The sequence below is a fragment of the Mercenaria mercenaria genome, chromosome 1 (genome assembly GCF_021730395.1).
Source record: "Mercenaria mercenaria strain notata chromosome 1, MADL_Memer_1, whole genome shotgun sequence".
Lineage (NCBI taxonomy): Eukaryota > Metazoa > Mollusca > Bivalvia > Venerida > Veneridae > Mercenaria > Mercenaria mercenaria.
In genome coordinates this window covers 59604506-59619682 of record NC_069361.1, presented here as the reverse complement: position 1 = coordinate 59619682, position 15177 = coordinate 59604506, and the positions used below count along the sequence as shown (strand labels likewise).

Below are 15177 nucleotides of genomic sequence, written 5' to 3'. Positions count from 1 at the left end.
AAACTTTGCATGTTATTTTGGTCAATTTAGATATTTTCAGGTTACAAATATGGTGTAAAATAAAGAGTGGCACCTGTCAATACTAACGGACAACAAATTTCAATTTCTAAAATAATGCTACCTCCGTTCTAGAATCTGGGATAGTATGGTGCGGGGAAGCGACATATAAATTTTGTAGTTTAGGTTATACACATACTGAATATTTTTGTAAGATTGTTTTTATATTTATCTAAGTATGTGGAAAAAAAAATCCTACAAAGTTTTCTGAAACAGGTTCAAGGTAATCTTTTAGCATTATATATATCACTTCGAAATAACATAAACACAATGCACCATTATTTTTTTGTGCAAGAAAAATATCAATAATCTAAAACGCCAACACCCTGAAAATGAGTTAGAGGTCCCAAAATGAATATTATTTTTAGTAGTGTTCCATAAATTGAACATCAGCTTAACTAAACCAAACACATTAAAAAGTTCAACTGAACAGTTAAAAGGTCAGCTATAAAGGATAGTAGGGACACAACCTGTAATTACAATTCCCAAAGAGATGTGTTCTCTGCATGCAAATATTCAGTTATATTGCAGCAGGTAAACTTATCAATGAAATTAGCCATTAGTTTTAAAACCAAGTGTTAAAGTTGACTTTAAATAATTTGATCACAGAAAAAATGGGTAGTTATCATTTAGTTACACCATTTTCTTCAGTGCAAATCTGTATTTCAAATAAGATGAATGACGGCTAATTAATGATTCTCCAGAGGACTGGTTTCTCATTTTGTTTGACATGCAGCAAGTAAACAATGCAGGTTAATACTGCCTGCTATTGTAATTGTATATTCAGATTTTATGCCATTCATTTCTCTATGTACAATAAACTCTGGCCTGGCCTAGCCTGGCCCGGCCCGGCCCAGTCGAAAATTGGGCTCATTGGGCCAGGCGAGGCCGGGCCAGGCCAGGCCAGAGATTAGAACATGCCCATAAAAATGGGTAACTCACTGACAACTCTCACTGGTGATAAATTCGAAACAGGTCGAGTTAGTGCAGAGATAAATAACTATTGTAACGAAGGCGGAAAGAGGAAGCGATAGAATTACTCGAAAACCAAACTGAAATAGATGCCATTTTATTTTATGTTTTTCGGTGGTTTATCGAAATATAACGGTGAATTATATCCTGATAAACTCACTGGCCACTCAGTGAAAATTATCAAATCTGATACCTGGATTAACGTCAAAAAGTTTACCGAGCGTACTGAAAGCCGGAAACAATATGACGATGACGTCGTTAAAATGACGTCATCTTTGCGATGCTTCCTGATAAAATTTCCTGCAAATTTCGACATTTTATTGAAATAAACACAACAAAAGTAGAGTTTTAGACATAAAATAAACAGAAAAATTGTTGGTATCGATGTAATATCACGGTAATTTCACTCGTGAACACCAAAAGTTGTTATTTTCACTCGTGGCTGCGCCACTCGTGAAAATATCACTTTTGGTGCCCACTCGGTGAAATTATAACGTGATATTACACCGAAACCAACAATTATCCTCTATTCAATCAGTGAAACAGATGATAGCAATATTATTCAGATTATAAAGAAAATGCAAGCAGACATTACCGAAATAAAGGAGACCTTGTGGAATCATGTTCATGATATACGCATATTCAATATGGCAGACTCTGCGATGAAGTGTTCAGCATAAAAAGCAAATATCTCAAAAAAAGCAAAAATACAGACATTGAACTAGAACGGATTGACGAAAATGTAAAACAACCTCACAACGATGTGAAACATTTTGCTGGAATCATATAAAAGCAAATACACTCGTTTGCTGACCAAACGAACCGATTATTCGTAAATGATAAAGAACGCGATCAGTAAATAAATTGCCTGCAAAGTCCCAGCCTAATACAGGAGGTTCTAGCTTGGAAAAGGCGTCTAGACAACCGGAAATGTCACCAGAAACCGGAGGTATCTTACCAATCGAGTTGAAAGGTGAATGGTTCCGCAGTCCACAGTTAAAACAACATAAGCAGAACACACGTACAAAAACTAGAACATGATTATTGGTGACTCGATCTTACGCGGAATTCAGAAACGCGGTCTTGACAGGAATATCACCGTTAAAACGCTTCCAGGTAAGAAGGTATTAGACGTGTGTTCTGTATTGTATGGATCCTTATAAGAAAGTGGTCATATATATTGGAGGTAATGATGCGGCTGGATGTCACGATCTTCAATCCCTATTTCATGAACTGAAGCAGACGATAATGAACAGCGTGATGTATGTGTGCAGTAGCCCCACGAAAAGATGATGATGTGGTAGCATTAGATGATGCTATCAAACAGGTCTGTGATGTCACGGGCTGCAACTTAATTTGACGCTTACAGCTCGTTTCTGTTTAGCAACGGAAATGTTGCCAGGAACTTCTTTCATCGAGATGGCATACATTTAAATATCGCAGGTTCCAGGAATCTTGATTCACTGTTAAATGCCACGGTGTGACGAGTGATATGAGTGACATCAACTTCACCTCTCACGTCCGTGAGCAGAACCGGAAGTACACGACGGAGATTCACAACAGTCCAAACAAACTGTATGAACTGTGGTATGAGAAATCGTGAAACACGTGACTGCAGACGTCGGTGGTAGGGAAGCGACGACAACCACTCACAAATAAATATATACGATGTTTTAAATAGATTATGCAATAAATGTAACAATATTTCATGTAACTGCGTTTATGCATTATTACTGGACCAGACAAATCATGCGACAGATAACCAACCAGTTTATTTTTCTCAAAATGTTAAAACAGAATCTACAAATTTAGACAAATATAAACAGAAAAATGATGAAATGCTTCCATTTTCTTATGACAAAAGGGGACTTCATGTTGCTAGTTTAAACATTCAACATTTATTGCCAAAGCTAGATGTATTAAAGTACCATTTAACTTTACCCAATTCCACTGATATAATTGGATTAAATGAAATATTTTTAACAGTGTAAATGATAAATATTTACATATAAATCTTTTTGCTTTTGAAAGAAAAAATCGAAACAATAAAAAGGGTGGAGGAGTTATGGTATACATTGCAGACAATATCCCCTATAAGTTTAACGCTGATACGATATAGAAAATTCTGACATTGAACTTCCCAAACTCTAGGCCAGTCCTATTTAGCTTTGTTTACCGACCACCGGACTCGAAAGCCTGAGATAGATATTTTTGAATTATTACTTGAGAAAATCGATTTGTCGAATTATGAATCACATATTTTAGGTAATATTAACATTTTGTATTCTGCAGATAAGTCATTGTGTTATTTTAAAAGCACAAAATGGAATGATCTAATAATTGAAATATGGCCCGGTACAATTGATAGATAGCCCAACAAGAATAACAAAACAATTCTTCTTCTGTTATTGGCCATGTTTATTGAAATAGCACAGAAAATATTACTGAAATAAAAGTTCCGTTTTACAGTATAAGCGACCATTTTCCGATTTGCTTTACTTATTCGATGAAACATAGTCTTAGTAGATCATCCCATAATACAATCACATAATTATTATAGATGTTTTAAAAAGTTTGATGAATGTGCATTTCAGAATGATTTATTAAATACGGGTCTTGATATTGTAGAAATGCACGATGATCCGAACACTTCATGATAAATGTAACATTATCTAAACATGCACCAATAAAAGAGAAAAAAAAAGAGTAAAACGCGACGTTCAGCCAGAATGGTTCCCGGATGAAATTAGGTATAAGGCCCATAATGGAGTACCTCCTTTTTTGAAGAGTATTCAATTCCTACCATAAACCTACTTTGACTGCAATTTTCAGGGGGTGTAGGTTCAAGCCTTACTAGGACCACATTTTTTCCCCTTATTTTCCTTTTTAGAAATAAAATATTTTCCTTTTTAGAAATAAAATATATAGTATGATAAAGAAGTTTTCACTTCTTTCAAGACTTGTTATTGATTTATTGTACAAAAGTGGGAAAAAATTCATTTGATTAAGCAATTTCTTGCTGTTCAAAGTGAATTAACCTCTGAAACAGAAGGGGTAGAGTTAGATATTCATAAAAATACTGAGTTACACGCGGTAAAAGTTCTCTATTTTGCCTTCATTCTTTAGATTACATATTGTGTAAGAAAGGTAGGTAGGTTTTGCTTCTGCCCCAAAGTTATTTTTGAATGAGGTGAGCAAAATTCAAAAAAGACCCGCAGGATTCGACCTTAATTTTTTAACGTTGGCGTTAGAATTCTGTCTCATTAAATCTGTTTACTTGAGGCACCCTAGAAAAAAATGATATTTTATTTAAGTTTTATAATTGTTTACCAATAGTGGTAAAATGAATTATCTTCAAACGTTTTGGATATTGGCCACCACTTGGAAATTTGTCTCTTCTTGAGCTTGAGGAAATATCATAAATCACACAAAATTTACAAAAAAAACGGCACGGTAGAAGTTTTTAAAAATTTGCAACACAGAGCGAAGCATGGTCAACTGTAAGAATATACCAAGCAAATGCCATTTTTTTAACATTACTATTAGGGGCCTAATACCTTAAAGACGCTATTTATGAACGAAATAAACTACATAAAAACAAATCATTCTACGAATACAAAATTAAAAGAAATAAAATATATAGTATGATAAAGAAAAGTAAAAAGAACTTTTATAACAATGCCATTAAAAATAATATATCAACCAGTTACAAGTATAAAGAACATTTCTGGAGATGTACAACATAAAAATGCAAAACCTACCACGCTTGTTTATAAAGATATACTCATAAAAGACCAATCACAAATGCAATGAATGAGTATTTTGTCAATATTTCAACAAATCAACATGGTATTGGTCCGACAATAATCAATCACTGCGGTGACTATATTACTCCTGCTATAGCTCATGTTTAATATAAATCAAAGCATTCGTTACGGAATATTTCCAGATGGACTTAAGCACACTGGTTATTCGGGTACCTACTCGAATGAGCAATACCGCCCTCGTGTGATTTATATACATGTAGGTTGTATAGGGTATATAAAAACAATACCAACGCATGACACATATTTAAGCATGTTGAACATTTTAAAGACAGAATCGTCCGAGGAAATGCATTAATTCGCACTGGTGAAAATATCAGTCCTCACTAATATTGATATGACTATAAAATTTGAAGAAATGTAACGAAATTCATGTAATTTGACGTTTTGAGACGTATTTTTCTTTGTTCGAAGTCGAGATAACTGAATTTGGCACTCTCCTTGGTAAAACTATGCATACTCAACTACAAAACGAATGGATCGTGTACCTGCAAGTTATTTTTGTTGATAAAATTTCAATTATATGCATCCTGTCGCTGTTTTTGATGGTACCTCTGACGATGGATGAAAATAAACAATGATACCTACCCGTTTGCACATGGGTACCGTCCTCGTTATGTCAATGAACATTTATAAAACTCCCCGCAGCGATTACTTCCGCAATACGGTACACTTAAATAATCGCTTTGAGGATCTGGAAATAACAACTGGAAATGTGAAACCCGACCTTTAGTAGATCTATATGATTAGAATGTTAACTTTAAAAATGTAAAGATGTGAGTTAGCAGTACTTCACCAATATCAAATCTTCCCTCACACCCACCCTCTATTCTACACATTCTATCATCTTGCCTACTTGGAGTTTTTCTTTTTCTCTTCAGTCTCACTATGAAAGCGTCCAAACTTGTCGTCGCACCGTGCAAAAGTGCTTATGTTAAGACTGACCTTCTTTTTCTTCCTGAAAGGGAAATTGGACCCTCTCTCTGGGCATGTATTCGTATAGTCGATGTGTCATTTTGTGTACCGGACAGACACGAGATAGCAGTTTGCAGGATACTTTCAACAGAACTGGACAGGCAAGTTAAATGTACGTCGTTATTTCACACCTGACGATGTGACACTAGGTTGTGTAGTAAGGCGAAGGGGTCTATACCGTGCACTGGAAGTATTTACAAAATTTGGTTGCCCGACCAAGATAGCGTTTTAGCATACTGTAAAATCATTATTTTCGTGGGCATGAAATTTCGTGGTTTTGGTCAAAACGGCAATTTTGTGGGGATATGAATTCGTGGATTTCAACTTTTGAATATAAGATGAAAGGGAATTTTACTTGTTCGTTGGGATTAAATTTCATGGATTGAGTCAACCACGAAATCCACGAAAATTAGCCCCCCACGAATATTAATGATTTCAAAGTATTAAGTTTTAATTTAATGAAAATATCTTGTCTTAGGGAACATATGAATATAAACACTCTTATATTAAGGTTGTCAAAGATTTGCATTGGTAAGTACACATTTTGCGAAAATTAACTAGAAATGTAAGTTTATGAAATTATTATTATACTCCTTTTGCCTATCTCGGTGTTGCGCAACCGAGATAGATCGAAAATAGATGAACTACGAAGCTATGCGCTGTTTTCATACTTGCCATTTGTTTCAGGTTGTTGAAGTATTCAAATTTGAATATAAAACTAAATAAACTAATAAATTATATCAAAATCTAAAAACATAGTCCACTTTTTACATTTTTTTACTCTGTCTAAATTTAAGTACGGACATTCTATAATGTAAAGAAATTCATCTCCTAAAGATCACACAGATAACAAGTCCTGTTATTGAGCTCAATATTCGAAAATATCCCTCTTTCAACTTGTAACAAATTGTTTCTACACCGGAATCACACATGGATATTGCGAGATTTGTTGGTAAAACTTTAAAATAATTTTCAAACTCAAAGGTTGTTATAAATATTCTGTAACACAAACATTTTCTGGAAATTTGCAATGTTTGTTTTTTCATTCCAATAAACTGGCCTTCAACCTCTGTTGTACAATATTGTGGAAATACGCTGGTGTAAATACTGATTGATTCAACCAGCATTCTGCAAATCCAAGTTGCTCTAAAAATTCTTTTACATATGAAATCCAAGAACAATAATTTACATTTTCTGATGGAGTCTCTACATGAACCTTTAAAATATACAATTTATCTTTTTTTTTTTTTTTTGGATTACCATTAATAATTGTACACCAGTAGTTCAATATTCTTTTTCTAATTATAACATCTATTGGTAATACACCAAGCTTGCCAAAAACATGACATTAGGTGTTGACTTTTTAACCTTCAGTACCATTTAAAAAAAAATTTAAACTGAAAACTTTTAACAATGCTAACGTCACTACAACCCCATACCTTTGATCCATATTGGTTGTAAATCAATACTAAACTGCAACTTCCTACATTTTTTTCAACAGAACATACATATATTTTCTAGCTTGGTCAACCAAATACATTTTAGTTTTATTGAAGTAACCATTGTTGTTAAATTAAATTCCTAGATAACTGAAGTCATCTACTACTTCAAATGCCGCATTATTAGAATAAAAGGTAGGCTTGTTTCGTATTTTTACACGTGAAAAAAATAACAACCTTAGTTTTATTGGAATAAACTGTAAGTTTCCAAATATAACAATATTCCGACATAACATTTAATGCAGTTTATAAATCATTTTCAGATTCTGCAAATAACACTGTATCATCTGCATATAGTAACAAAAATAACTTGAAAACATTTCTGAAATATAATCATTTAGCAGGTCCTTTACATTGTTTGATAATTCCACTAGTCCTGAAAAAAAATTAGGCATACGTGAGACTAAATCATTCAAGAAAACAGAAAATAAGATAGGTGATAAATGTTCACCTTGTCGTACACCAGCTGAGCTATAATGAAGAAATTTGATAGACCTTGGCTACACTTTACACAAGATTTGGCTTTATCATATATTGCATATTTAGCCTCAAAGACTTTGTCATCAATGTTATGCTGCAGCAATTTATTCCATAAACACATACGATCGACAGAATCAAACGCTTTCTTGTAATCTACAAAGGCACAATATAAAACCAGATTGGTTTGTTTATACTTTAACTTACTCCCCTTAGATTCATAATCACCATCTGCAATTCAGAATTAGCAACAGACTATAAGACAGGTAAGATAATATTTTGTTAAAGTTTAAGTATCAGACGAGCTGTAATAACTTTGAAATGATGTACAAAAATTTACCCAGAGCAAGCATAGGGTGGACCCAGTTCACCAAAATTTCTCGTCGTTTTTTTCCCCCCATTTTCCATTCTATTAGCTCTGATTTTGATGATAAGCAAATTCCTCGATGCTTGAATTGTTCGACAAACCTGCAAACCTACTAAACTTCATGACCTCTTTACCTATCTTAAATAGTAGAACATCATTTTTTCCAAAACCTATTTTTCATGAAAGTTCTGTCATAGCTTAAAGTAACGATGAAAATAAAGTGGGAGTGTAATAGTTCCTAGTAAAATGCCAGTCAGTTGTAGTCTGCTACCTTAAAATATGCTCATGTTTGCACAATAAACCCCTACTTTCGGTTTCGATCCGCAAAACTTGCAGTGTGGAGTGTAGGCCCATAAACATAAACCATCTCTTTTCATGCATCAAGCCCGGATCCAGGCCCCTAACCCCCCCCCCCCCCCCCCCCCAATCAAGAGGGAAGTATCGTATCCCTCCAATACTTCGAAATTTAGACCTAAAATACACCAGAGGACATCATTTTCTGCCTGTATTTCAAAAAATTCCTGGAGTCCCCCTGAAACGCCCCCTGACCCCGGAACCCCTGCCTAACGTCTACCATGGGCAAAGGCACCCCCTCCAATACCTTGCCCTCCCCGCCCCCCAGTCAAAAATTTCTGGATCCGGCCCTGTGCATGATGTATTCTTGCAGTAAAATGTGTGATTAAAGCACTTGTTCCATACGAATTTTCGAAAAACCAAACATGGAGAAATAAGGATCTGTTTACTACTGGCTTCTTTCGACTACTCTTGACGAAGCACATTTTCGACCGAATTACTGGCTTTATTCCTCAAAACGAAGCTTAGTAACATGGGTCGATCGCAATAAAATATTTGACAAAAATCATAGAATTTCTGAACAAATTTAATTTTGTTTTTGCTATGAACATTTTATACCCTGTAACATCTTAAATAACAAGACAAAATTTACGGAAGCAATATTCAATTGAAAATACGCATAAGAATGTGTCTATGCAGATGGATCTTGATACTAAGTTGATAGCGAATTTGAAGCGATGTGAGTTTTTCTCCGGATATAGGCTAATCAGGCTGAGTTTTGACCTTGAACATTTTGCAAAAGAAAATAAAATTTTACTGTGCGAAAGAACATGATCGCAATAACTTTCTACAAAAAGTTGCATAAAATCGGCATTGCAATTTTAACAAAAATAAACTTGAAAATTCTGCCAAACATGAGATTTGCCGATGGCCAAACGCGAACACAATACTAGCGTGTTTCAGTAAGCGCGTGGGAAAAATAGACGTCATACGATAACTTCCGCACCGCCATATCCAAAGATGTAAACAAAATTGAGCAGGCAGTTTGATGCTTTAAACAGAGAAAGTTTAAGCTGTAAGTTGTTTTTATATATTAAAATCTTGTTAATGTGAATAAAAAGGGCTGCATAGATATTGACAATTGCCTAAAATTCTTGTATCGATCTAAAATCAATTGTACGATCTTGAGGTCAACGGGTAAGATATCACATGGTGTCATTGCAATTTGTATATTTTTTTAAACAACGAGAATATTTAAAAGTTTAGAACGATCAATGTTGATATTTTAACTTGAAATTATTAGAAAAGAGCCGAAATTTGAAAAAAAAATGCATTCTTTTAATTAGAGTTTTGTCAGAAAAATAAATGTACGGAAGCGGATAAGGGCCATTTTACAGATGAAACAAATTTATAAATTATTGAATTCAGTGCCACGTGGATCGAATTTACTTGGTTTCCTGCATGTGTTCGACAAGGTATTTGTATAAATGATATTTTTGTGAGTTTGAACTGACTGATTTGATCTAAACTTACTGGTTTTTTTCTCATTTAAGGTGACAACTTAAACCGGTTGTGTCTCGTCAGAGTGTCTGGTGCCCCTTAACTGTATCTACTAATGATTGGTTAGCAATTGCAAATGAATGTAAGTTTACGTCGAAATAGAATGTACAATTTCAAACCGTGAAATTCTTTGAATTTCTGTATACTTAATTACCTTTAAGAAAAAAAAGTAAATATGATTTTTCTCAAAGCAGACTGTATAAGATTGAATGAAAGTTTTTAAAGGAAGTTTCATATAAAACTATAATTGTGATAAACTGCGCTATATTACTCAATTATAAGATATGGAACGACAATATGCATTTTATTTTACAGTTAGTCACGTTGATCCTTTGCGACAGATATGTTATAGAGGGAAGATTGCGGTACTGCTTATAACGAATTTGTTTGAACACGTCCATTGAAAAGATAGACGGTGCACATTATATTACATCTAGGTAATTTCACACTTCATGTTCATATACAACATGTTGATTCTGGATAGAGCATTGACACTGATTTATCTATTTCGGTGTAGCTAATTTGATACCTTTAGTTAGTACAATCTAAAATACTTAAAAATGTAAAAACAAAGTAAAAATCTAAAATACATTTATTTAATATGCTAAACAGTGTAAGCTCACAAGAGCAAAGCAGTGTGTGTATGAAAATATACCTCTGTGCGTTTTGTACTAATGAGTTCAGTTAAAAACGTTTTGTACTAATGAGTTCAGTTAAAAACATGTTACACCACAATGGTATATTTTTTTTTTACAGTTATGCAAGTTGACTCTGTGTGAATGACATGCTGAAGTCGGAAAATCGGACGAGTGTGTTTGAGTACATTGTTTACCATATGTCCCTCTGAACGATTCACACAATGCTATAAAGTTAACTAGGTAATTACACAATGTTTCAGAACTGCAGTTTTTTTCTGGAGAAATAACCTATGGTTGAACTATAAAATGTTCATCTGGCACTAAGAATTTATATGAAGCTGTCTTTGTTCTGTCCGAGTGTTTGCTCAATAGAGGTGTTGTAAGCTACACAAATACACATTTATTTAAAGCTGTATGTAAATCCATGCAACACCCCCCGTTTAAAGGTATACTTATCTAAGACCAAATTTGTTCGTATTTCAAAACGTGAACAACTACTTCGTGTAAACATTAAATTAACACGTTTATGTGTAATAACAGAACTATAAATTAGACTTAAGTTCACATAGTATGTATGTATAGATAAACACAGTATAGATTTGTACTAGAATATGGCTCTTTTTTAACAATCTGTTCCTGCATGACATTTAATCATGAATGTAGCTCTATAGTCTATATGCAAACTTACTTTATTATGTCTCCCACCACAAAGTTGTGTGGGAGACATATTGATTTACTTTTGTCTATGTTTCTCTGTGTCTGTGTGTGTGTGTGTGTGTGTGTGTGTGTGTGTGTGTGTACACATGTCTGTCTGTCACAAAGCTTGTCCGCACTTTTCGAACATTTCTCATCCGATCTTCACCAAACTTGAACAAAATGTGTGTTGCCAGTAATTGCTCAACCAACTTCGATTACTAGCCCAGGCACTTCGGAATTATGGCCCTTGAAATTTGTTTTTTGTAATCAAAGCACTGAAAGTCTGATAAGGCAATTATGTTATAATCAAAGCACTGAAAGTCTGATAAACCAGTTGTTGGAGACATGCGCTTTTCTCAAAAGCAGCTCTAGTACGTATAGTTGAGTTAAATAACCTGATCAGGAAAATACATACATTTGCAGAAAATATATAAGATAAAATATTTTAGTGAAAGATGGCCATTGGTTATCTTTAAATGGGTTTAAGCAATTTTCTCTTTTTCAGTAATTGACAAAGAACTATGGAAGAGTTTCCTATTTGCAAAGGGCAATTGGAAGATGGACAACCAGTTGTATGTCTCCGTAAGAAGGGGAGCGACGGAATCAATAATGCCAGCATAGCAAGAGGAACTAACATATTTACATGTATAGGACAATATGTACAGGTGCAGTGTCGCCGTGACTATATACAGATTCGAAACTCTTTGACAAACAGTGATATAAATAATAATCACGTTACATCTAGGTCTTTACGTTCGGAAGATTCATTTGATTTTAAAAAAAAATGTCTTTTTTGTACAAAAAATGCTAAAGTAAGTGCAAACAAACGTGGGTATGATGTTTTTCCTGTTGGTAATTTCGAATTTCAGAAAACTGTACACAAATTATGTAATGAATGAAAAGACGAGTGGGCAGTCAACGTATTAAGCAGACTTTTCCTTGCGATAGACCTTCCAGCAGCTGACGTGCAATGTCAACTTCAAGACAGGTACCCCAAAAGTCAAATCTAGCAGAGTCAATATGGAAATTAGGTGATTGCGAAAACATTACAGATGAAGCATGTGAATTCCATTATGTCATAGACGGGGGATCTTTGCTGCAGAAAATTCCCTGGCAGAAAAATAGTTCCTTCGATGCAATATTTGCACAGTATAATGACTACTTGCTCCAGAAATATACAAATCCAACAGTTGTATTTGATGGATACTCCAGTGGTCCAAGCACAAAAGATGTGACACACCTACGACGAACAAAGGGAGTAGTTGGAACACGTGTGAAGTTTTTAAGGACACACCATTCAAATCAAACAAAGAGGTATTTCTAATTGTGATTCAAGACGATGCAGTTGCAGGAAACATGGACTGCAGTGTTCAGCTGGTTGTGGTGACTGTAGAGGTACAGGCTGCACTAACTCCCCTACAACAGCAGACATGGACATAGAAGACTATGAATAGGCTTTATTGTTTTTGAGAAGTAAAAAACAAACGGTATGAAATATTTATTTAAAATTTATCAAATAGTATACTGAAAATGTTTTCATCATCTTCTAAATAACATATATGCACAATATTTGATGTGTTGTGTACTTTGTACTTAATTAAAATTATTGCTGATGGAATGCAGCTATGATTAAATAAATATTTTCATGATTGTTAATGGTACGTTAGCATTATTTACCCTTTAGATGAGAAAATATGACATTTTTTCATAAGTATTTTAAGTGGGTGGGGCACAATATAGACCCCTTGATAAAATTAAATTGTTTAACAGTAAAGGAACAGCAGTATCAGCTTACTTTGGACAATGCCACAGATATTGTTTAACATTTGTTAGAACTGATGTGCTAATGTTTTGTAATGTTAAATCTTAGATTATTTTCATACATGTATTTGTACTTTATTTAAGTTTAAACAGTAGGCTTAAGTGAATTTAAATCTAGTAAATACTTTCACATTAGCAATTCCTTTAAACGTTAATAGATGTAGTATATATCATGTTGACACACTGTGATAATGTTCATATCCATTGTACTATGACTGATAAGTATAACATCTTTTGAATGAATGTAAATCTGTTTTAGACACGATAAAATATTATTCAAATGAAAAACTCACTACTTTGTACAAAACTATCTGCATAACTTTGTATGCCAGATATGAAATACATTTCATTAAACTGTTTTCCAGTCTTTCAAAGTGATTCTTGTTTTAAATAATTATAGATGTCTAAATAAAAAAAAAGAAATTGATATTCTGAGTTTTATATCTGGACTGTTGCATTATAATAAAGTGGGTGGGGTAATTTAACCCCTGTTTAAAAAGAAAAATAATATATATATACTGTAATAAATTAAGGTAATCAAAGAAGGAAATGTTGTCTAAAGCTAATCTAAATGGCCATTTGCCCTTGAATATGGAAAAAATGATATTAACAGGGCTAACAATTGTAGATTTAGTAAAATGCAGTATAGCACAGCATTTTATGTTTGAATTTTGGTATGTGTGATCAGGGACCATTTTACAAGATTTGGGCACTTGCCATGACATGCAACTTTTAGTTGGTCAAAAAAGAGATATTTCCCATGTCAAAACTGCTTGAAACATTTCTTTTGCATGTACTTCAAGGTTAGGCCTTTTTTAAGGCTAGCCTGATTAGCCTAATAAGCTGATACCAGTAGCTGGAGGGCATAAAAGACTAAAGTTTTATCTTTATCTTGGCTGGTCATTGCATGTTGTCGCTAAATTAGAAAATGGGTCTGCCTCAATGTAATGCTCATTTCAATAACGAGGACGGTATCCGCTCGATTGACAGAAACAACGAGGATGGTACCATGGTACATCGTCAGAGGTATCTGTTTTTCTACACACTGTCTTCGAAAAAATCGATCTAATTTTACTGTGATTCCAGTTTTTGTGAAATGAAAGTAACGGTTAACACATAGAATGACTGCTTCTCATTTTCCTAACAAAAATTTCCTAATATAATCCGAAATAATACCATCAATCGTGAAAATATATACCATCGCCTTAAAATATCTTCATTTTCGCAGCAAAAAAAAACGTATTTTTTCACAGTTATTCAGATTATATTAGATAGATATTTGACATGGATATAGTTAAGGTATGATCTTACACATTCAATACTAAAACTTTTCAAATTTTCAGTTAAATACAGAATAATAAGCTGTTAAAGGTGTGAATTTCCTGTTCACCAACATGTACATAAATCACACGAGGGCGGTATCGCTCACACGAGTAGGTACCCGAATAACCAGTGTGTAACCAATTTTTAAAAGCGGTAACAAAGATGGCCCCAATAATTATCGACCGATTTCAATTTCACCAACTATGTCTACGATGGTAAAATTCAACAACAACACGTGAATATTTATCTTTATCAACGTTTCGGTGCTTACGCCTTCATCAGGATAAATACATATTCTTGCATAAAAACTACTTTTTTTACTTGATCCGCCCATGTATTAACGGGAGAAAAATCGTGTGCAAACAAGGCAATTCACGTGCTGTTAATACATGATTTTTATTTTTGAAATGCTTTGTCAGGGATGTATATATGTATTTCTGCGCAGATTGACATCTGGTATCTGCGTCTTGATTCTTCCATAATATTCTCTTCTTGTAGCATAAAAGATGCAATCTAATTCATAGTATGTTCTGCTGTATCAGTTACCAAAACCAAACGCACTACCCCCAAAAATGCACCCTTGTTTACACCCCCTTTTAGAAGTCGGAGTCGATTCATTTTTTGTTGATAAGCGTGAATGTATAAGAACTGTTTGTAACTTGTGCAACTGTTTG

General features: G+C 34.0%; 1 protein-coding gene and 1 long non-coding RNA gene across 2 annotated transcripts in view; one reads left to right on the top strand and one right to left on the bottom strand.

Annotated features, from left to right (window-relative positions):
- Nucleotides 1-15177, bottom strand: part of LOC123536385 (ADP-ribosylation factor 3-like) — a 122282-nt gene that overhangs the window by 6399 nt on the left and 100706 nt on the right. The gene's annotated exons all lie outside the window — the stretch shown is intronic.
- LOC123536388 (uncharacterized) lies at nt 9422-13607 on the top strand. The gene is made up of 5 exons (XR_006683313.2): nt 9422-9540; nt 10019-10107; nt 10341-10462; nt 10782-10903; nt 11865-13607. It is a non-coding gene; the product is annotated as an uncharacterized LOC123536388 (long non-coding RNA).